Source organism: Cebus imitator, unplaced genomic scaffold (assembly GCF_001604975.1).
Source record: "Cebus imitator isolate Cc_AM_T3 unplaced genomic scaffold, Cebus_imitator-1.0 Scaffold174, whole genome shotgun sequence".
Taxonomy (NCBI): Eukaryota; Metazoa; Chordata; class Mammalia; order Primates; family Cebidae; genus Cebus; species Cebus imitator.
Genome location: NW_016107489.1, coordinates 3,318,108 through 3,345,774, shown reverse-complemented (window position 1 = coordinate 3,345,774; position 27,667 = coordinate 3,318,108).

Genomic DNA, 27,667 nt, shown 5'->3' with positions numbered 1-27,667 from the left:
AACTCAGAGAATGGTATTATGAAAAGGATAATTCTCCTATATATTATACCTTAGTAGAAAGAGAGAGCAGAAAGCAATACATTTTTTTAAATATAAATTATTGACTCAAATATGCACACACTGAGATTTTTTTTGAGTCTGCTACTCATCTTTCAACTTCCGAGACAGGGAATTTATTTCCACTATCTACTAATGATTTATCATTAATAATGTTAGATCTCTTCTTCCAGTTTAGCAGGCTTCTGGAGTCAGTGAGGCCTGATATGACACAAGGTTGAGACACCACTCTCTTGTGTAATGCAGTACATGGAGCCCACAGAGAAAAAGTGAAGAGAGAGAAAATTAATACAACAAAGTTACTAGTTAGGCCAATCATCCAAACATTGTCCATTTAAAGGAACCAGATAACGAGAGAATGCACCCAAATATTAAATAAGTCGGTGTTTTGGAAACAACTTCTAAAAAAATTCCTTGGAATGAGGAGAGAGGCTGCATCAGGTATTTACGGAGTTCTCCTGTTGTTGCTGTTATTGTTTTTATTTGTTTGTTTGTTTGCCCAAGGAAGAAGAAGCCAATTAAAGTATTTCTCCTTGAAAAAAAAACAAAAGCCTTTCTATGTGAAAGATACCAATCTCTCTATGGAGCACTATTCTGAAAAAAGCAGTCATGATTCCACATCTGTTTCTCCACCTTTTGCCTTTTCTGGTAGATCAGATACTAGAGCTATCCGAGGAATTTTGTCATATGCAGCACTGCTTTACCATCCAGAGTTATTCAGGCAGATCACAGAGATGCAGGATGAAAAAGAATAATTTCCCCTTGAATTGGTTTAAGCCAAAAGTGTGGAAAGAAAAGCAGTAAAAAATAGACAGCTTAGGCCGGGCTTGGTGGCTCAAGCCTGTAATCCCAGCACTTTGGGAGGCCGAGGCGGGTGGATCACGAGGTCAAGAGATCGAGACCATCCTGGTCAACATGGTGAAACCCCGTCTCTACTAAAAATACAAAAAATTAGCTGGGCATGGTGGTGCATGCCTATAATCCCAGCTACTCAGGAGGCTGAGGCAGGAGAATTGCCTGAACCCAGGAGGCGGAGGTTGCGGTGAGCCGAGATCGCGCCATTGCACTCCAGCCTGGGTAATGTAAGTGAAACTCCGTCTCAAAAAAAAAAAAAAGAAAAAGAAAATAGACAGCTTGATTTTAAGGAGGTCCCTTAATTACTTGATCATCTTGAAGAATGTCAAATGGCAGTTCTCCAGCAGCCTACATTCTCAGTAATGGCAGTGGTACTGGAAGGTTCACAGCAGTGTATGAAACACCTGCATATAAGGACAATACTTCCATATGTGGCATGCAGTTACAATTCCAGCCATCAAACAAAGAAGAATAGACAAAGTTGCTGTAACTTGGAAGTAGAAAAATGATTTGCTATGTTCTTTCCCAGCCAAACAGAGGTAAAGTCTGATACACTGCATGTTTACAATTTGATCTTGTGAGAAAACATTTGTTATAAATTGTATATAGAATTGAAAGCCTGTGGCAGCTCTTTCACTGGACTCTGTGGCCTCATGTATTGGCAGACAAGGAGACATGGCACAGAATTGTGTTATCAACATTTGACAATTTTCTGGCCTTATCTTTTAACACGGAGTTTAGCGTGTTTGGTGTTCTATCAAATCCTGATCCTTCCTTCCATGTTGTTGATTTTTTCTTCACATACTACACTGCCTTATAATAAATGGGACAGAATAACGGGTCAGTCACCCTGCCAAAGAAAATATTGCAAAGCAATGCAACTTTCTGAAATTTAGCAATTCTGATGTGGCATTGATTCATTGATTATTTTTGTCAGTAAAATAGTGAATAAATGTTATTACTAGGTCATTAATGGTCCTGCAATGGTATTGCAAAATTTGTTAAACTATGTTATAGGAACGTAATAAATGTATTTTTATTGAATGTATTTTTGAATTTATTTACTATTATAAGTATATAATTCTTAAAACTTTGTAGAAAGCAGTAAAAATTACTTTTTCCAATTGAGGTAGTTATCATTGCTGAAACAAAAGCCTAAGTGCACTCAAATAAGCAATTAAATCTTTCTTCAATTTTCAGTATTTTAGAATTAAAAGAGAAAGTGAGGAGAAAAACACATAAAAATTTTCTGATATGCATAAAAGTACCTTACATTAGCAAAGGTAAGGCAGTTTGCTTATTATTACAGAACAAATTATTGACATAACTAGAATGAGAACACACTCTCCTGACCTTAATTGAAATAATTTAAAACACACGGCCTTACCCTATATTCATAAAGCAAATACTAAAAATTATAAGGAATATTTGGATTTAATTAGAAGTATTTTGGTCACTTAATAATTTCTTCAAACAAAAAACTAGTGAAACAACAATGGACCTTATCTATTTTCAGAGTGGCTGAGAAATCCCTGTAATTTTTCTGATGAACGTGCTTATAGGAGTCTCAGAGAAGAGATGAAATTAACAAAAGACATATTTACAAAAGATTACGTTTTACAAATTATGTTACTTAACAAGAATAGAGCTTACTTGCTAGACTTTATCATCACAGATTGGTACATGTCTTTTTTGTTTTGAATTTACAATGAGTATCCTCACACAGACTTAAAGCAATAAAGAGCTTAAGAAAAAGTTTTCATTCGATCTCACCTCTCAATTTACTGAACCATCTATTAAACCACTGCCCTGAGTACTTACATATGTATTATCTGATAATAGCTGCATAATGCTTCTATGCAGAACTAACTCATTTATTCATTCATTCAATTAATCATCAACAATTCACTAAAAGAACTACCCTGGCACTGTCCGAGGTACTGAGGACACAGAGATTAAGTTCTTTTAGCTTTCAGGAAATCGTACTCTTGAGAGGGAGTCAGACAAGGAAACTAGCCATTTCAAAAGAGTAAGGTAATACTCTGTAGGAGATGAAAGCTGAGGATTGTGCTAGGGTAAGCAAGAATAGCACTGAAGCAAGGTGCAGGAAGATAAGGTGTTGTCACAGAAGCCTTCCTGAGCTGAGTAATAAGGAATCGGCAGCAGAAGAGGAATATTTGGGAAAGGAACAGTGGTGACATTACTAAAGTCAAAGAATCCGAAAGGTGTTTTTATGCTCACTTTTCATTTATGGAAGCTGAAGCTCAGGGGAATGAATAACTTTCTCAAGGTTACACAGTGGCTATGTGTTATGTGCTAGTAAATTTATATAGGTTTATACACTATCCTAAAGTATGAAATTTGCTGCCATTAATCAATAATACCAACTGTTTTTGTTTCAGTATATTTATATCTACTAAGTTTCTGAGTGGGAACATATTTTCAACATTCTCCTTACAATATTTCATCATCTATACTATCTTGTTCCCTTCTGCATTCTATGGACCAGTGAGAAGACAAAGACTGGAGCAGTGCATTATCCCAGTGTTTGAATTATAAATAAAGAAGTGGAACATCACGTTCCCAGAGATGCTGTACGTATAGCCAAGAGGGAGACCTGCATTGAACATTTCCAGAAATAATTGGAAGCACACATGTTTTTAGGAGTAAGTATCCAAAAACGTTGGTTAAAGTGCTTCCTTTCAAATCGGAAGTCTCACGCTGTCTTCCCAAACACTTACTCTACTTTTTCTGAATTTTCATTCACGGAAAACATCAACATCTTTCTTCTGGTCTTTCTGATTTAGCCAAGACCACACCCAGTTTACTTTAGGTGGTCACTAAGAGTCGTTCTTCCCTAGTATCAGCACATGTGAATATGCATACACACACACACACACACACACATACACACACACCCCTCTTTTCTTTAGGTTTTTACCCTATGTGGCATAAAAATGAAATTGGTGCTTTAGACTACAAAGATCTGTATGATCTGGTCCCTACCTCCTACTCTTGTTGCAGAAATTCAGGAGACCAGAGAGACCAACAGGTGAAACAGGAGCATTTTATTTAGGTGCACTGCCTCAGTGGATTTGTATCTGAAAACTGAGCCCTGAACAAAGACAGGGCCTGAACTTTTATAGGTGAAGTACACAGTGGCATGAAAACAAGTTTGCAGGCACAGAACAAAAACAGTTTGTCAAGCAATGACAGGCACATGTAGCACACAGGCACATGCCTGCTACCTGTACAGCTCAAGGATCCTAGCACTAGCACGGACCTTATTTGTTGCCTTTTGTTACAGCACCTAGATGGCTGGAGTTTAGCCTGCTTAGGCATTTTTTATGACCTTTGCTGTGTTACAGAAACTTACACAAATACAAGAATTTATAAACTTATAAAACTTGCAAAGTAGAGTACAATTCCAAGGGAGGGGGATGGACTCGGAGAAGTTTGTGTATAGAAGAAAAATTTAATTTTGCTCCCCTTTCCCACATTACTCCAACCTCATTTCAGGCTCAATTCTTAGTTTCTCAGCTGTGCCAAGTTTTTATCTGCCTTGGGGCTTTTTAAAATGTTGCTTCTTTTAGCTCCTCACATAGCTGACTCCTACTCATTCTTTAAGTATCAGCTCACATCCTCAGAAAAGTCTTTCTTTACTGCCCTGGTCTTAATTAGGTTATCTCTCTTATTCTATTTCAAATCATACTTCTTTTTTCTTAGAACCTTATACGTTATACATTTCTTGGTGGCTTATTATTTTAAATGAACATGTCTCACATGAACCTACTGAGAACAGTAAGTGTGACTTTTGGATTCAGCACTCAGCACAGGCCATATAATCTGTGATGTCCAGTGGAAAACAAAGTATGAGTCCCTTATTCAAACTTATAAGAATTTTTAACATAGAGGTGGCAGAGTATTAAACCAAACGAAGCCAGCTTATAAGAACAGGACCACACAGGTCATGTAAACACATGAAGCTGGGCCTGTGATAACCAATATCTGTCTTAACACCATGTGATAACCAGTATCTATCTTAACATCTGGTAAAGAAGTACTCAATAAATACTTATTTACCATAATGAATAAATTACTAGATGAATTATAGCAATATTTCATATTCACTTGTATGTGAATAACTAATTCAGCATATTCCTGAAGAACACATTTTGAGAAGAATGGAGAAAGAACATAAGGCACAGCGAAACAATAGGAAAAGAGAACAAAACAGAGATAGCCAGAGGCACAAATTTTTACCTTCTAAATTTTGTGTGGTGTTATTTTTCATATATTAAAAAACTTAGAAAAAAAACTTTACAAAAAAACTTTTGAAAAGTGAAGAATTTAACTCTTTAGGAAGAAAGAAAATTAACATTCTGAATATATAAAATATTCTATTTTTTCTAATACATTATTCCATTTTAACCTTCCCAACAGTTGTGAGAAACAGATTTTATTCTTCATTACCTGTGTTTAAGAAAACTAAAGCTCAGAGAGGGAAGACGATATACTTAATTTCCCAAAGGGAGTTATTTTGTGAGCTGGAATGAATTTTTGTACCTAGGACAATACTTCCTGGCCTATGCCTAAAGGATGAACACATTATGAAATGTCTTCCTCGAAATTCTCCAGGTTTGGCTTTGGTACCTTGGAATGGCTGAGGCCAGCAGTGTCATCAAGGTAGAACACCATGAGCCTGGGACACACATGGACCTCCAGACCTAGTCTCTCCCATTTGAGTCTCCCTCTGATCTTCTGTTCCCACCTATATGTACAGAATCAATCAGCTATGAGAAGTCAAAATTATTAAAATGACAAAGTGATCAAGATCCAACACAATGCTGAAGGCTTTGATCCAGAAATATTTTCCCTTGGAATATAATCTAAGAAAACGATTCAACAATGGAAAATAAAGCAAGATGTTCTGTTCATTGTAACATAACCTATAAATGTAAGGGGAGACATTTTATCAATTTCATTTTCCACTATGATTATGTAGGACTTTGAATATGAATTGACTTACTGAGTGAGAAATTCAGGTGAATAAAACCTATAGAAAGAAAATTTAAAAATTGTAATACATTAAGCTCTAAAAGAACTGCACTTCCCAAATCGTAGTCTAAAATCTTCCTATTTCAAAAGCACCTGCTGATTACATGGGCAGGCCCCTACCCAACTATCAACCTCTAGCCCCTGAATTTGATTAAGACTCCTGTATTGTAAGAGGTTTTTCCTCACCAGTATGCATTTTGACTGCAATGTTTCCTCTGGCTTATAGTGACAAAGATGAGAGAAGTGGTGGTAAACTTACCCTGTTCATCCTCTGCTACAGGAATGCAAGGTGATCACCTAACCCACTCTGTAGACTCCAAGCCATATATCTGTCAGTATTGTTGGAATAGCCACGCTTACCTTCTCTACAATGCCAACTGGTTCTTTTTGTTAGTGTTCTCTATTGCATCTAATCAATACTGTGAGGAGTGCTCCTCTAGGTTAGTCTTATGTCATGTCAAATACACAACAGATATTTCTTGCTCAAATAAGGTAATTCTTCTGACTCTTCCAGAGGACTCTTGCCTATCTTCCTGACCGGTGTTAATTTGTGAAAGGCAGGGATTAGACAAACATTTAAAAATACCACATTCTGTATAGGAGAACAGTAAATAAAGAGCTCAAAAAAAAAAAAAACAATTGAAGGATTTCTCTATGTTCATACTAGTATGAATGATATGTTTAATATGACTAGGACACCAATTATTATTCATACATACTGCATACTCTCAGCATGGCTCACATGTGTAGTCAACATCAACAAGGCACAGTAGCAATTCTTGAAAAGCCAATGGAAGCCAGTATTCACAGGTGGCATTGTGAATGATAAATAGGTTGGATGATGGTTGAATGATGCAGCATTATAAATAAACCCTGCATTAAATAAGTGGAATACTGGACAGGCAAGTTGTTCTATGTTTTTTAGGCAAGTAGTTTGAAGAGCTATGACATTGTGAGTAATGATAACATTATGTTTTTTTTCTTGGTAGAAAATATGAAATTAGTCAGAGATGGCACATTTAACAGTAAAAAACACAAAGAGATGGTTTCTAGACCTGAAGAGGAAAAGAAGGTGCCTGGACACTATGAACAATCTTCAAATGCATTTATTAGACAATAAAACAATATATGAGCATTCTTTCTCTACACATTCATGATTTTATCTTCACTGATAAATCACTGTATCTTACCTGGGCCCATACATTGTGTATCATAATTAAAAATCAAACTGTTTATACTGACAGAAAGAGTCCCCACTACACACACACACACACACACACACACACACACACACACACACACACCATAATTCAGAAGCTTTAAATCCACCTTTTCTCTATAGGCAACCATACTCTTATAGTCTACACAAAATAATTGGAAAAGGCAGCCATTGTAGCAAAAGAGAAGATAATGCATTTGATTTTTGCATTCCTGGGGAAGCATATATTCTCTGTGTAAAAGGAGAAAATAAAGCACAATATTTATTGACCAATAAAGGTAAGCTTTTTTTTGTGAGAGAAACTGAATTATCTTTTACCAGCAAACTGTGTTTAATATCACAGAAGATAAATCTTAGGCTTAAAAATAGGAGGCAGGCTGTATAGATACGCTCGGTTGTGGATAATTACAACAGAGAGTTATACTTGTTAACCTGGTAGTTTATACCAATGCTTCACAGAAAGTTGCAAGAAGCTCAGTTTCTGCCTGGAGGTTTGTTCTCTGGGTCAAGTGATATTTGATTATTAGGTCCCACTAGCTGTTGAATAGCATTACGGAAGCCACTATTAGTGATGTAGTGTTAAACTTATTCTTCCATTATCATTATATGGCCATGCACAAGTTACGTTTGACCTTTGAGCTGCAGGTGGCTCATCTATCAAATGCAGATAGTAGTAGCACTAGGAGATCTGAATTGTGACATATAGTCATATGCTAGTGCTTAGTAGGCACTGAAGACTTTTATATCTGGACATTTAAAAACTATTTAAAGTCATACTTCTTAAGTGCTCTGAAAACATGAGCATATGTTACCACCCAGTTGGCAAAATACTTAGTCACAGATATTATTTTGGATCCTTCCCCCATTCTAAAATCCCAGAGAAACCAAGAGGCTTATTTGATGCCTGAAAAGCTGGTGTAGAATTTATCGAAATAACATATAAAAGAGTTTTTTTATTTCAATGATATCTGCTTATTGTTCTGTGACAAACTGAGCCCAGATATCTGTGGCTGTCTTTCAGAGACTCCCAAGTTCTCCAAAGTCCACCCATCTGAATTCCTATGGGAAAGGGACACCAACAGACAACTGCTGCTCTCTTTCAACTGTCCTATCTTCCTCCCCATTAAAGTGAGAGTCGTTTTGCTCCTCAGACGACCTAGGCCTCCATATTTCCGAGCTTTGGAGCTTCTTCTCTGACACTTCTACTCTTTTTTAAAGAAGATACTATAATCTAATACACAAGACCCAAGGCTTTAATTTCCCTCAAAGGTGAAAGTGAAGGGACAGAGAGAAAATGTACCTTAATTTATATTATATATCTAAAGAAGGAAGAATAAGGCACAGGATAGAACTGGAGATCATTGTGTTATGTGAAATAGGCAGGGCACAGAAAGACAAACATCACATGTCCTCACTTATTTATGGGATCTATAAACAAAAACAATTGAACTCCTGGAGATAGAGAGTAGAATGATGGTTATCATAGTCTGGGACGGGGAATGGGGAATTGTGAGGGAGGGGGAAATGGCTAATGGGTACAAAAAATAGAAATAAGGAATAACAACTAGTAATTGATAGTACAACAGGGTAACTAATCAGTCATAATTTAATTGTACATTTCTAAATAACTAAAGAAGTACAAGTTAACATCTATTTTTAAAGTACCTGAAAACTATCATATAATTGCCATCTCCATCAACCTCATCCCTAATATTCATTCAAACACCAAGTCTTGCAGAATCCACTCCCTCAGCATGTTCCAACTACACCTACCTCCTTCTAGCCTCATTGCCAACATCCAAGGTCTGGTTGTCATCTGCCCTCAGGTGAATAAATTCCACAGCCTAGCAAATGGTCACCTCCTCCACTGCTGCTCTTCTCAGATCCTGTCTCCACATAACAATGAAAGCTATTTTTCCAGAATGGGAATATGCACATGTTGACCCCACTGCTAGAAATCATTTGCCCCTATCCTTCAGATGAAGTCCAATTACCTTACCATGGCCTTTCTTGATGAAATCCTACAATTCTCTCCTGACTTCTCTCTTATCATTCTCTCAAGTACATTCAAATATACATGCTTTCATTTCTTCCAAAACAGCACATCCTTTCTTCTCTTGAGAAAGTTAAAGTAGTTCTCTAGGCCAACCACACCCTCATTCTCTGCCTGGATAATTACTCCCCAGCTTTCCAGGCATCACCTCACTCATCATTTCATCAACAAGGATTTTTCTGGAGTGGTCAATGGGATATGCGTTATGTCAATCATTCTGTAATGCTACACTTTCTTTTCTCACTTCATAATTATTTGTTTGTTGTCAATCTTGATTAGAGTGTAAATGTTATAAAGGAAGGGACCATGCTGTCTTGTTTGCCTAGTCTGGTGCCTAAAGTCATGAGTGTTGAGTGAATATCCATTAGGTGACTGCATGAAGGAACAAGTAGTGGAATACTTGATAGCCTAATTAATGTAGGTGTTATGAGCAATATTCAATTTTAAATCTATTGTAATTTGCATATTTTTTTCAATTCTGTTCAATTTCAGAGTTAAACTACCCCCAAAAAAGCTTCAATCTTCAGTCGAGAGGAAACACACTTACATATATTCCATAGTGTTTTAAATATTATTTTGAATTAATTGTAGAGTAAGTATTTCTTCATCCAGTCACCCTTTTTGACCCTATGACTCCGTGTCAAAAAAATTAAATATAACACTGGGACTGATAAGCAGCCTGCTTGTATGGAGATAGTATCATTGATCAGACAACACAGACAATGAAAAAATTCTGGAATAACTTGGTTATTAGCAGCCTGAGAAACCAAATTCAAAAATGTTAGCATAGTGCCCAAGACATTTTTTTTTGAGAGAGGGAGTTTTGCTGTTGTTCAAGCTGGAGTGCAATGGCACCATCTTGGCTCACCGCAACCTCTGCCTCCAGTCTTCAAGCAATTCTCTTGCCTCAGCCTCCAAATAGCTAGAATTACAGATGTCTGCCACCACACCTGTCTAATTGCAAGCCTTTTGATCCAGCAATCCTTCTCCTTGAGATGTTACTAAAGTAATTATTCAATTGTGAAAAATAAAGCAGGATTTCCTGTTCATTGCAACATTAACTATAAATATAAGGAAAATATTTTATCAATTTAATTTTCCATCATGATTGTGCAGGACTTTTAATATGAATTGACTGATTTAGTAAGAACTTTAAGTGAATTAAAATTATGAAGTTAAATCAATAAATTATAACAAAGTAAGCACTAAAATAAGAGTGCTTCCCAAAATGTCATCTGCAGATTTATTTCAGAAGCACTTGTTTGTTACATTATAAAAAATTAAGCATTAAAATAAGAATGCTTCATCATCTGCAGACTCCCTATTTCAGAAGAACCTGTTTGTTAAATATGCAAATTCCTGGGCTCTAATCCACAACTATTGAAACAGGATCTCTAGAGATGAAAATCTAGAAATACATTTTTCTTAATGTGTAACACATTTCCCTTAATATGTAATTTTATTTAAATAATAAAACAACGAATTTAGAATAATGTGAACACAAGTACATAGAAACCGTATCAAATAAAGACTTTTGGCTTTAGTCTTTGCAAATATATAAATGGAATTAACAATCTTTATTTTTTAAATCTAATCTGTAGCAAGCCTAGACCAATATATCCTGAAACTGGGAATCAGAAAATATGGGCCCTACTCAACACTCAATCACTTACATTTAAAGTGTTTACTTAATCTCTGAGACCCAAGAGTCACATGTGCAAAATAGAGGAATAAACTCACCTCACCTGTCATGAGATGATAAATAAGAAATGTATAGATTGTGATAGTATGGAAGAACCACAGTCTCTCAGGTCAGATGAACCTGTGCTTGGGTACTAGGTCTGTCATTTAATAGCTAAGTGCTTTTGGGTAAATTAGTACATATTTTCTCACTCTATTTACTCATCTATAAGATAGTTTAAATAATATGTACTTTATAAACCTATATGAATAATTTTATGAGACAATGGGAGTAAAGCTACTTGTTGGATACTAGTTACCATCTCTCTGAAAACAAAAGGAATTTTATCCTCAGCCTTGCCACTACCTAGGTTAAATTCAAACATAAAAACAAAAGGCTGAGATTTATTTCACACTAAAGATCCAAGCTTTTCCAATTATGTAATATTAGGCATTCATTTTGATTACCTATCCCCCAAATTTTAAAGTCTGTAAAGAAGAAAATTATCTTTATTTTTCCCTGATATTCACTTATTTTCAAATTTTTTCTTATAGTGATTTTCCCTTTGAAAAGCCTGCATCATGACTTTTTTTTTTTTTTTTTTTCTTTTTTTTTTTTTTTTTTTTTTTTTTTTTTTTTTAATTGTGCTTTAGGTTCTGAGGTACATGTGCAGATCATGCAGGATTGTTGCATAGGTACATACATAGCAAGGTGGTTTGTTGCCTTCATCCCTCCATCACCTATATCTGGTATTTCTCCCTTTATTATCCCTCCCTACCCTCCTTACCCTGCAGTCCCTCCCGTAGCACCCCCCTACTGACTGCAGTATGTGATGCTCCCCTCCCTGTGTCCATGTGTTCTAATTGTTAAAACCCCGCCTATGAGTGATAACATACAGTGTTTGGTTTTCTGTTCTTGTGTCAGTTTGCTGAGACTGATGGTTTCCAGATTCATCCATGTCCCTATAAAGGACATGAACTCATCATTTTTTATGGCTGCATAGTATTCCATGGTATATATGTGCCACATTTTCTTTATCCAGTCTATCTATGATGGACATTTGGGTTGGTTCCAGGTCTTTGCTATTGTAAACAGTGCCACGATGAACATACATGTGCATGTGTCTTTATAATAGAACAATTTATAATTCTTTGGGTATATACCCAGTAATGGTTTGCTGCCTCCATCCCCCCGTCACCTACATCTGGCATTTCTCCCCATGTTATCCCTCCCTGACTTCCCCACCCTACCGCTGTCCCTCCCTCAGCCCCCACCAACAGACCCCAGTGTATGATGCTCCCCTCCCTGTGTCCACGTGTTCTCATTGTTCAACACCCACCTATGAGTGAGAACATACGGTGTTTGATTTTCTGTTCTTGTGTCAGTTTGTTGAGAATTATGGTTTCCAGATCATCCATGTCCCTGCAAAGGACACAAATTCATCATTTTTTATGGCTGCATAGTATTCCATCGTGTATATGTGCCACATTTTGCTTGTCTAGTCTATCTTCAATGGGCATTTGGGTTGGTTCCAGGTCTTTGCTATTGTAAACAGTGCTGCAGTGAACATACGACTGCATGCGTCTTTATAATAGAATGATTTATATTCCTTCGGGTATATACCTAGTAATGAGATTGCTGGGTCAAATGGAATTCCTATGTCTAGTTCCTTGAGGAAGATCCACATTGTCTTCCACAAGGGTTGAACCAGTTTATACTCCCACCAACAGTGTAAAAGTGTTCCTATTTCTCCACATCCTCTCCAGCATCTGTTATCTCCAGATTTTTTAATGATCACCATTCTAGCTGGCGTGAGGTGGTATCTCAATGTGGTTTTGATTTGCATTTCTCTAATAATTAGTGATGATGAGCATTTTTTCATGTTTGTTGTCCTCATATATGTATTCTTATGAAAAGTGTCTATTCATAATCTTTGCCCACTTTTGGATGGGTCTGTTGGTTTTTTTCTTGTAAATCTGTTTTAGTTCTTTGTAGATTCTGGATATTAGCCCTTTGTCAGATGGGTAGATTGCAAAAATTTTTTGCCATTCTGTTGATTGCCGGTTTAAATTGCTAAACAATCTACCTATTGTTTCTTTTGCTGTGCAGAAGCTCTGGAGTTTAATTAGATCCCATTTGTCTATTTTGGCTTTTGTTGCCAATGCTCTTGGTGTTTTGGTCATAAAGTCCTTGCCTATGCCTATGTCCTGAATGGTTTTGCCCAGGTTTTCTTCTAGGGTTTTTATCGTGTTAGGTCTTATGTTTAGATCTTTAATCCATCTGGAGTTAATTTAAAAAACATATGCCATGACCAAAACATGGCTTTCATAGAATATTAAGCTAAATTTTTAAAATTAGTATTCCTGGCAAGAAGTTGTGCTCTAATTTGTAAATAAGATGACAAAGAGCAAAGACATGGCACCTGTGGGCATGCCTTCCAAATAGTTATTGTGAATCCTAACTGATCAAAACAACAGAGAGCATGGCCATAATATTACCTACCTACACTTACATTCCGTCAAGTAAAATTCTTGGTTTGTCTACTGTTCAAGTGGAACACGACTAAAACCCAATCACACAGTTAATAAGACATTCATTGCAGAACTCTTCAGTAGACTGCTTCTCATATCCATATCCACTGTTTTTAAACAAACCATATGAGAAAAGGCTTTACATGCTCAAGGTGATTGTCCAAGAGGCTACAAAAAGAAGGACCACTTTAGGTTCAAATGGACTTTGAAATGTCACATAGAAACTGCAAATGTTCAGAGAGGGGACAACAAATCTACCCAAGATCAAACAAACCTTTTCAAAAGACTTGCAGCTCCCATGGTGTATGTCTCATCCCTTTAATGTGTTGATTTAACAAATACTTATTCAGTGTCCACATGTCTACATTGAGCAAGACAGAGTCCCTCTTGTAAAACTTATACTCTAGAGGATTCTTTTGTGTGCACTGATCTCTGCTTTGAATACAATATGTAGGATGTCATCACAGAGAGTAAAATGGACAGGTAGGATAATATCTCAGAATGGGTAAATGGGAAAAGTCTGTTGGAAAAAACTGTGCTTGAGCTGAAACCCAAGTTTTGAGGGGAAAAAAATAGCTATGTAAGGATCTAGGGTGAAAAAACATTCCAGGCAGCAGGGAACTCAACTGCAAAGGCTCTGAGGCAGGAATAGAATAGAAACTAACGTGAATGCGAGTGGAGTAACAGATATCATAAAAATATCACTGCTTCTAAAGAATGTAAACCCTCATTCAGTGCTGGTGGAAATGCAAAATAATGCAGCCACTTTGGAACACAGTTTGCCACTTTCTTTAAAAACTAAACAGACTCTTACCATATTATTCATCAATCATACTGTTTGATGCTTACCCAAAAGATATAAAAAAAATATGGCTACATAAAAACTAGCCCATGGGTGTGTATAGCAACTTTATTCATAATTGCCAAACTCAGAAGCAATCAAAATGTCCTTTAGTAGGTGAATGGATAAATAAACTGGTGTGGGTCAAATATTACTCAGCACTAAAAAAGAAATAAGTTATCAAGCCATGACAAGACACAAAGGAAATTTAAGTGCATATATTATTAAGTGAAAGAAGCTCATATGAAAAGGCTACATACCATATAATTCCCACTATATAACATTCCAGAAAATGCAAAACTATGAAGACAATATAAACTTCAGTTGTTGCCAAAGGTTGGAAGAGAGGGAGGGATGAATAGGCAGAGAGCATGGAAGATTTTGAGGGCAATGAAACCATTCTGTATGATACCACAGCGGTGGATACATGCCATTATACATTTGTCAAAACCCACAGAAGGTTCAACACCAAGACTGAACTTTAATGTAAGCTATGGACTTTGGATGTAATGATGTGTCAATGTAGATTTAACACTTGTAACCAATGTACCACTCTGGTGCAGGATGTTGGTAGTAGGAGGCCTGTATATACATGGTAGAAGCTTGAAGGTATGTGTGTCAGGAGATACATAAGAATTAATTGTACTTTTCACTTAACTTTCCTTTGAATCTAAAAATGCTCTAAAAATAAAGGCTATTAAAAGGGGAAAATATATAAGAGCACCTGGTTGATAAAGCTAGTGTTATCTCCACCTGGGGTGATACGAGCTGCCTAAATCACACAGCTGGGAAGTGTTTAGCTGGAATTAGAGCTAAAGACCTTTGACTTCTGAGCCACTTCTGTTTCTAAAAAGAAAACTATCTATGCCAGAAAATTAATGATCTTTTCCTAGCTAGAGGAAGATTCTCATTCCCTCCTGAACTATTCAAGAGGTCATGAGTGGTAATAGATTAATAAGTTAACATTCTTGTTGTCACAGAAACATGGAAAATCTGGAAGCCAGAGTAATTTTAAAAGGAGAGAAGGCATTGGGATTACTGCAGAGATTTAAAACCCTATCTCATTTTATTTTCATATAAAAAAGGGAAGCTCGGGCAGGCTCGGTGGCTCAGACTTGTAATCCCAGCACTTTGGGAGGCCGAGGTGGGCAGATCACCTAAGGTCAGGAGTTTGAGACCACCCAGGCCAACATGGTGAAATCCCGTCTCTACTAAAAATAAAAAATTAGCTGGGTGTGGTGGCACATGCCTGTTGTCCCAGCTACTTGGGAGGCTGAGGCAGGAGAATCACTTGAACCAGGGAGGTGGAGGTTGCAGTGAGCTGAGATTGTGCCACTGCACTCCAGCCTGGTCAACAGAGTGAGACTTCATAAGTAAGTAAGTAAGCAAATTAATTAATAAATAAGGGAAGCTATATTTCCCATCCTGCTTTGTACTTTAGTCCACCACGTAACTAATACCATGAAATATGGAAGGAAGTCAGACATGCTACTTACAGATAGTGGTGCTTAAAACTTATTTTGTGATTATCAGGCTTTTTCACTTCTTTCAACTATTGCAAAATGCACTTATCTCTTGAGATATTTTAAACACTAAGTTAACATCTTCCTTAATTTTGCAGATCAGATCACTAGCTGTCATTACATATAATCAATATTTAATCCTGTGGAAGTCTCTGAAGCCCTAGTAGATTAGCAAAAACATTATGTGAAAGATACCTGGGCCTCAAAATCACAATGAGAAAATCCACCACCAAACCCCTCATCAGACTATGATATGAATGGATATTAAAACTTAATAAGGTAAACCATGGGGATCTTGGGTTTTGTTAGAGCACTGGAACAGTTAGCTTATCACAAAAGGATGGTGATTGACTATATATCTTGCTGATTGCAAATTAAAAGATACCGATTTTGATTCTCTGCTGGATGGTCAACTGTATATTCATTTTTCATTTGAATTATTAGGATAGCTTTTTTTTTATTGTACTTTAGATTCTGGGGCACATGTGCAGATCATACAAGATTGTTGCATATGTACATTTACGGTAAGGCAGTTTGTTGCCACCATTCCCCCCATCACCTATACCTGACATTTCTCCCCATGATATCCTTCTCCCACCCTCCCTCCCACTATCCCTCCCGTAGCCTCCCTCAATGGACTCCAGTGTGTGATGCTCCCTTCTTTGTGACCAAGTGTTCTCATTGTTCAACACACACCTATAAGTGAGAACATGCAGTGTTTTCTGTTCTTGTGTCAGGTTGCTGAGAATGATGCTTTCCAGATTCATCCATGTCCCTATGAAGGACATGAACTCATCATTTTTTATGGGGGCATAGTATTCCATGGTGTATATGTGCCACGTTTTCTTTATCCAGCCTATTATTGATGGGCATTTGGGTTGGTTCCAGGTCTTTGCTATTGTAAACAGTGCTGCAGTGAACATGAGTGTGCATGAGTCTTCATAACAGAATGATTTATATTCCTTTGGGTATATACCCAGTAATGGGATAGCTGGGTCAAATGGAATTTCTATATCTAGATCCTTGAGGAATTGCCACACTGTCTTCCACAATAGTTGAACTAATTTACACACCCAACAGTGTAAAAGTGATCCTATTTCTCCACATCCTCTCCAGCATCTGTTGTCTCCAGATTTTTTAATGATCGCCATTCTAACTGGCGTGAGATGGTATCTCAATGTGGTTTTGATTTGCATTTCTCTAATGACCAGTGATGATGAGCATTTTTTCATATGTTTGTTGGCTTCATATATGTCTTCTTTTGAAAAGTGTCTGTTCATATCCTTTGCCCACTTTTGGATGGGTTTGTTTTATTCTTGTAAATCTGTTTCAGTTCTTTCTAGATTCTGGATATTAGCCTTTTGTCAGATGGGTAGATGGCAAAAATTTTTTCCCATTCTGTTGGTTGCCAATTCACTGTAATAATTGTTTCTTTTGCTGTACAGAAGCTCTGGAGTTTAATTAGATTCCATTTGTCTATTTTGGCTTTTTTTGCCATTGCTTTTGGTGTTTAGTCATGAAGTCCTTGCCTATGCCTATGTCCTAAACGGTTTTGCCTAGGTTTTCTTCTAGGGTTTTTATTATGTTAGGTCTTATGTTTAAGTCCTTAATCCACCTGGAGTAATTTTAGTGTAAGGTGTCAGGAAGGAGTCCAGTTTCTGCTTTCTGCACATTGCTAGCCAATTTTCCCAACACCATTTATTAAACAGGTAATACTTTCCCCATTGCTTGTTTTTGTCAGGTTTGTCAAAGATCAGATGGTTGCAGATATGTGGTATTGCTCCAGAGGCCTATGTTCTGTTCCATTGGTCTGTGCCTTGTTTTGGTACCAGTACCATGCTGTTTTGATGACTGTTGCCTTGTAGCATAGCTTGGAGTCTGGCAGCGTGGTGCCTCCAGCTTTGTTCTTTTTGCTTAGGATTGTCTTGGCTATGTGGGCTCTTTTTTGATTCCATATGAAGTTTAAAGCGTTTTTTTCCAGTTCTGTGATGAAGATCATTGGTAGTTTGATAGGGACAGCATTAAACCTATAAATTACTTTGGGCAGTATGGCCATTTTCACAATACTGGTTCTTTCTAACCATGAGCATGGAATGTTTTTCCATCTTTTGCATCTTCTCTTATTTCCTTGAGCAGTAGTTTGGAAAACTAAGTTGAGGCATAGATTTTTTTTAATGGATTATGTAATTCAGTGCTTACTACTGAGCTTTCTCTTTTTTTCCCATTTATTTATTTTATTGCATTTTAGGTTTTGGGGTACATGTGAAGAACATGCAAAATTGTTGCATAGGAACACACATGGCAGTGTGATTTGCTGCCTTCCTCCCCATCACCTACATCTGGCATTTCTCCCCTTGCTATGTCTACTGAGCTTTCATATAAATACACAAGATTTGTATTCGCTGTCCTTGCATTGCTATAAATACCTGAGACTAGGTAATTTATGTTTTTTTAAAAAGAGGTTTAATTAGCTCATGGTTCTGCAACCTGTAGAGGAAGCATAGCACCAATCTGCTCTGGAGAGGCCTCAGAAAGCTTCCAATGATGGCGGAAGGCAAAGAGGGAGCAGTCTCACATGGCAGGAGCAGGAGCAAGAAAGTGTGAAGGGGGGAGGTGTCACACACTTAAAGAACCAGGTCTTGCTAGTACCCACTCACTATTGCAAGGACAGCACCATGCCATGAGAGATTCATCCCCATGACCCCAAACACCTCCCTTCTGGCCCCGCCTCCAACACTGGGGATTACATTTCACCATGAGATTTGGGCAGAGACATTCAAATATATAAACTTAACATTGCACTAAATAGAGCTCATTGAATTAAATATATGATAAATTTGCCCAAGCTCTAGAGGGCCATGTGGAAAGTGAGTAACAGACCTAGGATTTAGTTTCAACATGCCCTGTTTGACTTTGTATGAATTAGTAACTTCACAGGGTAGAACTGGACTAATGCACCAGTGGGACTTGTAGCTGTAAAGCAAATATAGGATGGAAATCCAATCATCCTTTGTTCTGCTCTAAACACCTTCATTTCCTTCAGTTTTTCAATACTACTAAAAATACTTTGCATTTAAATTTTAAAGCACTCTAAGTAACTATTATTTTTAATCCTGTGTGTGAGCCAAATCATATGCTGTAGACATCAGTTTGCCTCTTCAGGTCACGGTTACTTCATTATCATAGTGAATGCAGAAGGCTCTGACTTTCTCTCACTAGCTTCTCCCGAGATTTATTACAGGAGGTATTTTTTAGAATAAGTCCCTTAACATCTGCCTAAATTTAGTAGATGTGATCATTAGCAGTCATTATGTCTAATCAACATCTCATCCTCATTAAAATAATACATAAATAGGATAAAATGGAAGTGAAAACACAATAATGTGAAATATTCATTTGCCTTGAATAAACCTTCAGCAGCAGAAAATTTGCAGCCTTTTGAAAGATGATTCTAAAAAAAATGTACCCAGTCAATTTTAAGCCCTGCCCTGAGTTTTTCAGTAGTAGCCTTTACCTTCCACAACAAATGGGTTCACTGAGTCCCAACTAAAACACAATCACACAGTACTTATCCAGCTATTCATGTGTGGAATTAAATAGCATCAAACTGCCTGTTCTAGGTCAAGCAAATAAATATTTTGTAAAGGATAAAATTTAATTATTTCAGCCTTAAAAGAACTGCTTTACATCATTCCTGGTAACTTTTATATAGGGAAATTAGCTAATTTATTGTTGTCAGTCAGTATTTTCAAGTGTAATTTACTCCAGTTCCTAGGATCTATAGTTTGTGTCATGTTTTTTTATACATAGATAACAATTCCCAATATCTCAACAACTTGAATATCCTGAAATTTTCAATTGACACCGAGACTGCCTTACTGATGTTTATGACGTTTTTAAAGTTCTTCATCAATGCCCTCGATAGAAATGAAGACATTACATAAATGCTTGCAGAAATCGTCACTTTTCCCCATTTCTTCTCAATATTATATAACATCTGACTTTAAGCTCAAAAAACACATATCTCATCCTCATCACCACTGCATGTGCGTGTCCCTTTTCCCCATTCTTCTTTCTCAGAATCTTTCTTCAACTTCCTTCTACACAGCCCCCATTTTACTGACATTTTATTTTATAAACCATATTTGTTTTCTTGGGTATTTTTCTACAAATGCCTCTGCCTTTCACCTTTTAAAACAGGAAGCCATCATACAAGGTATTTTTCTAGTTATAAGGACATTAAGAAAAGATTACATTTCTCTGATTATTAGTGATGTTGAACATTTTTTTTGCATATGCTTGCCAGCTATTTATATGTCTTCTAATGAAAAAAAATCTATTTATATCCCATGCCCACTTTTCCCCAAAAAGATTTGTAGGCACTAAAAAAACCTGGCTCGAAAAACATCACATGGCCTTTATTTGTTCACATTCGTCCCACATGCAAAATACGCTTTTTCCCATTCTAAGACTTCAAAAAGACTTTTCTCACGCCAGTTAGAATGGCAATCATTAAAAAATTAGGAGACAACAGATGTTGGAGAGGATGTGGAAAAATAGGAATGCTTTTACACTGTTGGTGGGAGTGTAAATTAGTTCAACTATTGTGGAAGACAATGTGGCAATTCTGCAAGGATCTAGAAATAGAAATACTATTTGACCCAGCAATCCCATTACTGGGTATATATCCAATGGATTACAAAGCATTCTATTATAAAGACACACGCATACATATGTTTATTGCAGCACTGTTTACAATAGCAAAGACTTGGAACCAACCCAAATGCCCATCAGAGATAGATTTGATAAGGAAAATGTGGCACATATATACAATGGAATACTATGCAGCCAAAAACAGGATGAGTTCATGTCCTTCGCAGGTACATGGATGAAGCTGGAAACCATCATTCTCAGCAAGCTGACACAAGAACAGAAATCCAACACCACATGTTCTCACTCATCAGTGAGTGTTGAACAATGAGAACACATGGACACAGGGAGGAAAACGTCACACACTGGGGCCTTTCGATGGGTGGCGGGGGGAATTGGGGAGGGATAACATTAGGAGAAATACCTAATACAGATTACAGGGGGACAGATGCAGCAAACCACCAGGGAAAGTGTGTACCTATGTAACAAACTTGTGCATTCTACACATGTAACCCAGAACTCAAAGTATAATAAGACAAATTACAAAAAAATTTTTTAATTACCTTGGAAAGTAGTCTCATTTTTCATCTAGAAGGATGGCTTTAAATGCAATAGTCTAAGAGAATGTTATATTTTGTGGGTTGAGGACACTGGGAGACAAAGCTGTACTTACCTCCTTCACACACACAACTAATACATGTCTCCACATTCTCAATAAATATTTAATTGCTTTACCAAGGGTTCAAGATTTGCATTTAAATTTACGTAACACATCTCAAAAGTAACATAACTTAAAATACAATACTAACATGAGTGGTGACATGACAAATGAGGGTACCATATTTCTTTATAATATTTATAAAATGCAACTTGATCTTTTTGCCTCAAATTAAAATCTATAAACCAAAAGCGTTAGGATCACTCGACTGTTTGTAAAAGAAACAAATAAACAGAAAACAGATTCTCTGACTCAAACCCAGATCTATTGAACCAGATTATGTATTTTAACAACATCTTCAGGAGATTTTATGTACATTAAAATTTGAGATACACTATCCTGAATAATGAAAACAGTAACACCAGATACCTAACACATAGTACCTGCTTTAGAGGAGTTTCTTGTTCAAAGGAGAAAATATACAAGTCAGCTAATAATTACGTCACTATGTGATTTGTGAAGGATCAATATTAGTTTCCTTTTTGAACCCAGGTTTTAACAGAAGGAGAGTGTGAGAGAAAATAGGGGGGAAATACTATTTAAATTATTACTTATATTACACAGTGAAAATATGAGAAAGAAAGAATACAGATACAAGTATCCAGATTAGAAAAAGAGAGCTACAAAATCATAAAGCTATTTCTATTAGCAAGTTAAGATTTGGGGGGATATTTATGCAGTTAAAATTGTAACAAACTAATGGTAAGTCTACTGATCTGGTCCATCTGACCATGAGATACACGAGAAAAAAATGCTTATCTTTGAAATACAATGAGATTTGTTTTTTCATAGCAGCAATTGCTGACAGATAAAGCACAAAGGTGAAGATGGAACTACAGACCTTAAAACAAACCAAAAAATGGCATTCCAGTGTTCACTTCACAGAGCAAGAAGGCACAAGGCGGCCAGAAAAAGAAACAGAGTACACTCTGCACAAAGACCTCCTACTCACCCCTAGTTAAGTCAATTCTAATTCAAATCAGAATTGACTATCTTGTATTTGATTATATGAACACAGGAACAATACATAAAAGGAATAAATTGTACTTATTTCTTCATTCACAGAAAACATTCAGTCACTCTTAGTATATCCATGATAGATGATAGATAGATAGATGATAGAAAGATAGATGATAGATAGATAGATAGATAGATAGATAGATAGATAGATAGATGATAGATAGATAGGTGATAGATAGATAGATGATAGATATGCAGACATATAATATTCATGCAGTGTATTTAATACATATCCCTATACGATTAAGAGTTTCTTGAGAACTAGAGGCAAGATTCTACTATACATATTAGTAGAGAGAAGATTGGTTATACAGTTTCTCTGAAAGATAGAAACTTAGCCAGGATTATTTCACTTAACACCTAATCTCACTGAATTTTCTGGGAAATTTTATGTTATCTGAACCTAGTAGTATTCTCATGGATGTTCTAATCACAATTGCCAAACAGTTGCTTATCATTTACAAAAATTGTGCTCATGATGATTCTTGGGTCATTTTGCCAATGTCATATAACTCTCTTCCTGAAGCATCTTGTTTTTCTTCTCCCTGTATCTCCCACATCAGTGGGTGTAGGAGACCCAAACATATGCTTGGAGCACATAATTCAGTACACCACCTACCAACACTGCTTCCTTAGAAAGGAAATCAGAATGCGTTAAAATTTACATTGGCCTATTGCCCAAACATGTTTTTTGTGCTGTATAAATTCTTTTAGGCACTGGCCATGTGCCAGAACCTATTTCCTTGGCTGGTAAATCTGAGTTTGAAGCCGTGTGTGTGTGTGTGTGTGTGTGTGTGTGAGAGAGAGAGAGAGAGAGAGAGGAGAGAGAGAGAGAGAGAGAGAAACACTTTCATATAAACTAGAGATCTCTTTTATTTTCCTACTTGTCTTAGCATAAATTTTAGTATGAGTATTTATCTTGACTCTTATGTAATAAGTCTTAGTTCTTGTGAGAATGACAGCATCTTCATTTCCTTGCTTTTCGCATAACAGATTCTTAAAATAATCTAAGAAAATCATAAATCAGTATATTATATGGATAATATACAGGATAACAGAGATGTACTCTTTTGTCCTCTCTCTCTCTATATATATATCCTATAATATATAGGATAACAAAGATGTGCTTTGTATTTCTGGTAGTCATCTCTTTACATTTGTAATAGAAACTACTGCATTTATTTTATAGGATTGTTATAAAACTAAATGAAATTACATATATGAAGAATAGAGCATCATGTCTTTTTCTGACCCTGCATAAAAAATAATGTTGGCTCCTTCTACTGCTTCTTTCTTGACCAGGGAATGAGGCATTTAAGAGGTACAGGAAAGTTGAAAGAGGGTCTGGAATTTCTGCTGATACTGTAGACATAGCGTCCCATGAAACTCAGAAGATCCAACTTCTACCTATTCATTTACTTAAGGTAAATGTTTTGTGTGCCATGTATCACTCCAAGTACTAGAGACACAAGTGTGGAGCAATTTTTTCTCTCTTAGTATTGGTTATGATTTCTAAAACCACCACTTTGTTACAATGTGATACACATCCTTTCACATGCCTCACCAATTATGCTGGACATTAGTTACCTGCTAGAATTAAACTCACACCTCAATGTGCTTAATAGAGACCATGAAACTGCATTCTGATTTTTGTTAGGCTCTTCTTTTAATATGTGCACACTGATTACTATATTATAATGCACTGGGATTTACAGCTTTAAAATAAAAAAGTTGAAAATTATATGACAGAATTTGAATTAATCTCAAGTAGATTCTTATTAAGTCTGTAACTCTTTCCCTGATTCCTTCATGATCTAGTCAAGGAAAGATGCTTTTAAGTAACCAGATACCTCCAAAATGATTTCCCTCTGATGTTTTCTTCCTAAACATCTCAGCTAAAATATATGTTAAGTAGATTTTCTGAACTTGGACTTCTGGTAGCAAGTAAAACTATCAATATAAAAATTAGAGAAGTATATTTTCTCCAAACTGAAATATATGTGCTTTAGATTTTTGAGGTTCGATATTTAAAAACAATAACTTATAAATTTCCAATTTAGGAACCTTTGGTATTAGGAAGCAAACTCTGAAGAAGAGAACATAAAATTGGACTATTCACTGGCTGGATAGCAATGAGGCTCCATTGTTGGAGATAAGGAGGGTATTCATAAGTCCTGACATGTTCTAGATGTGCCAACATTGAGATTATTACCCCAGGTGAACTGCAGTGAAATACTGGTGAAGGACATGTTTTGCTTTCTGAATCATAAAATTGCACTTAAAGGTGAGGGAAAATAGTGTTTATAAAATCTGTGGAAGTAGGCAACTATTGCTGAGTACCACTGATGCATTAAGGAGAGAATTTCACAAGCAAAGGTAAAATATTAATCAAAGGACCCAGGAGATAGAGGAAAGAAACATAGAGAATTATTCTGTAGACTTCTCACCTAATCAAGGCCCTTCCAACATTTGCATGGCTAAATTTTTAAGTTGCTTTGAGCCAGTGACTCCTTTCAATTTTCTCTTTTTGAGCAGGAATATCTTTGGTGATTATTCAGTGTCTTCTCTACCATTATATGTGGGATGTGTAGAGGTGAGGGATAGATCATTTGTCTCTTTAGTTTCACAGATCTATAGTTTGAGAAAAATGATATTTGAAGAGCTGTGTTCAAAGAACTATATCTGAGGAGCCTTACCCCTACCTAGACCTTTAGAGATTCCGGACCTTGAGCTTCTTCTAGAATGGTACCATCAGGAAGGAGTGACTACGTTTTTGTTTTAATGTGAGAGAGATAAAAATCACATGGAGTACAGACAGCTAGCCTTTAAGATGAACTTCAGTGACCCTGACATTCTGGTATTCATGTCTTAATGCAATGTCCTGTTAAAGAGGGGAACAGGGAGGGAGGTGGACCTATTGACTTATATGGAATAGTTGCCTGTATGTCACTTCTGAGATCAAGGTATAAAAGAACTATAAATTCCATCTTTCCATTTTGCTATGTCATAAGATATCTTTATGAAGAGGCTCATGAGACAAAAACACAACATACGCCAACAACCACATGCATGAGCTTGGAAGTAGAATCCTCTTTCTCAGTTGAATCTTCAGAAGAGAACATAATCCTAGCAAAATGAGAATGTCGCTGCACCTCACCAAAGCCTTGACACAGCAGAAATAGGCTAAGCCACACCTAGATTACCCATCCACAGAAACTGTGAGATAATAAATGGTTGTTGTTTTATGTGACTACATTCTGGAGTAAATTGTTATGAACATTAAGGTAAGTAATACAATTGCAACTCTAGTGGTTACAATTCGGTTTTGATCTTGTTGGACTTCTAAATGGTATTATTTAGCATGCTATTCTTCATAATCTCAACTCTGGAGATTCATGGCCCTGCTTTCTGGGTTAGTTCCCTTCCTCATTTTCCCCCACCACTAAATGTCGATATTTTCCAGAATTCTGTCCATGGTTCACTCTTCTCATTCTTCATGCTCCCCTCAACTTCCTCTCAATTCTTTAACAATATACTGGATGCTAATGCAGGCAAATCTCAGCCCACACAGTGGGCTGAGTTTAAGACTCAATTATCCAACTCAACTAATAAAAACAAGCAAACGAAACATGAGTTACAGGCACTAAAAAGCACCATATCCCAAACTAAATGTATTATCTTCCTTAAAACCAACTCCTAATCATACACGTTTGATTGAAGTTAATGCCACACAGCATATTCTATCTCAAACTTGAATGTTAATTTCTTCTAATTGAACACCACATCATGTTGAGTTTACCTCAAATATATTTCTCAAAACCATTCTGTTCCATTGATCTAACATCCTCACCCTATGAACCATTTCACCTATGAAGGCAAGTTTAAGAGAGTTATTGCACAGTTAAATAAATTATACTCCCAGTTATGCATATAGGAGTAATTATGGTCACCTATTGATGCCGTTTCATATTTCTTCTTTGTTCCTGAATCATTTTTACTTTTCTATATTTGGAAAGTCTTACGAAAATATTTTTGTTTTTTTAAGTTGTGCTCAAGTCAGAAGCAAAATTAACTTCTACTTCCCTCTTTATTTTCCCCACGTTCTTTCACAATTCTCAGTGTCTCACAGGGCAAATCAATCCGCTGTTTTGTTTAAGCCATCCATTAAGAATGACATCTTAATAACAAAAGTGTATTCATTGGGACATGTTCCCAGTGATTTCTCTAATCATCTTGCAAAGTCAACCCAATCTGATGCTCAAACATATAAGAAATTTGTCTTTGAATATTCCCTCTTCAGGCACTTTTCTTGTCAAACTTGATGTATTTCTCGTATGAATTATCCATCTAATAAGTTTCATGGAATGTCATGTCACAATATTCAAATCTTTCTTCACTACAACTTCTGGGAATATCTGAAGTTTATGATAAGCAATTTTTACATGGTTACATTTCAAAATTTTAGATAAATATATAAATTCATATAAATATACACATCAAATACTAGTTTGGTTAATGTCATAAATGTCATACAGAAATTTAAAATATTTGAAGTATACATTATTTATAAGCCCATGAACTATACCTCTAAACTCTAATTCTTTTTCTGCACAGGAAAAAGCTATATGTTTAACATACAGCCAGTATAATAGCCAAAGCTGGCTATTAAATACTTTAAGATTCATCTCATGCAATTGTAGTCTCTCAACCACCTTCAGGAATCCATAGACAATGTCATCCTCATCAGTTGCCTACTCTAGTCATTTGACTTCATTACATCTCCCATTAACTTTACTAATTACATTCAAGTTTAACAATTTATTTCATTTGCAATTATCTTACCATTTTTCTTTATTTCTCACCTTTTCAAGATTTTGTGCTCTTTCTCTCTCTCTCCTTCCATTTTAAGAGGTACTCTAACTTTTTCTTGGTCCAGACTTCCTAGGTATTTCTCCTAGTAGCTTTTCTTATTGTAACAGAGAATGATGCAGAGTTATTTTGCAGGCCAAGATAGAGCAGTCTATGTAGAGATAACAAGCAACTTTATAATTTCAGAGGCTTGCTGCATCAAAATCTGATCACTCCCTCCTACTACCTATCTAACACGAGCCACTGTAGTCACTGAAAAGCTCCAGTTGAAAGAAGCTTAATTTTAACCTGTTTTCAAGATCACTGTGAAAATGAAATAGGAACACCACAAAGCACTTTCCCAGTTAACATTATCACTGTGAAATTACACATTACAGCTGCTTACATTTCCTTTGCAAAAGCAAGTTACCTGGTATGCCTAACTTAAATTCTGTGCTCTGAAGGAAGATATCTAATTATTTATGAACGTCTAATACTTTCACAGTGATGAAATGATGAACTCTGGAATCAGATAATATGGACTCAAAAGTTTCTTACAATACTTTTTAGCTTTGTGATCTTAAACATATTACCAACATCTTCCATGCCTCAG